The following is a 619-nucleotide window of genomic DNA, read 5'->3' as shown; positions in this document are numbered from 1 at the left end:
TCTTCATTGTCTCTTTCCCTTCTTCTCCTCCGTACTAGGCACTTTCCCTTACATTCCTTTCCCCCATTCTTGTGTACCTTCTCCTCCTCTACCTTCGTTTCCCTCTCTCTCTTATCCCCCCCCCCGTCTTCTCCCCACCCTCTTCCTCCCCATACTTATCCCCCACTCCTCCTCCCCTCCCTTCACCTACCTACAGCCCACTTCTCTCACCCCAACAACCCCCTTACCCCCTCCCCCTTCCTCCCTATTCCTACTCGACTCCCCCTCTCACCCTCACCTACTCCCGCACCTACTCCCTCCCACCCACCAACACCCCCACCCCCTCCCTCCCTCTCTACACCCCTTCACTCTCTCCCATACACACTCTATACCAACAACCTCCTCCCTCCCCTACCCTCCCCCCTCCCCTACCCCCACCACCAAGGGCGCAGGAGCTATTAGGCGAAGGTCAGATGAACCTTATGCCGCTACCGATATGTCGATAAAGGTGATGCATGTACACTGCGAGGGACGTCATGGGACCCTCTGTACAGACGCTCGTTCCTTCCGAGGTCACACAAGGTCACCTGGGGGGAGGGAGGAGGTCTAATTCTATTAAATAGCTGTTTCTCTGTCTCAT

General features: G+C 56.4%; 1 protein-coding gene across 1 annotated transcript in view; it reads left to right on the top strand.

The window, feature by feature from the left end:
• LOC119591519 (sodium channel protein para-like) overlaps nucleotides 1-619 on the top strand; it is a gene marked incomplete in the record, with an annotated part of 263,120 nt that overhangs the window by 74,139 nt on the left and 188,362 nt on the right.

Source organism: Penaeus monodon, chromosome 28, assembly GCF_015228065.2.
Source record: "Penaeus monodon isolate SGIC_2016 chromosome 28, NSTDA_Pmon_1, whole genome shotgun sequence".
NCBI lineage: Eukaryota > Metazoa > Arthropoda > Malacostraca > Decapoda > Penaeidae > Penaeus > Penaeus monodon.
The sequence above is the reverse complement of the archived record's forward strand: the minus strand, read 5'-3'. Positions and strand labels throughout refer to the sequence as shown.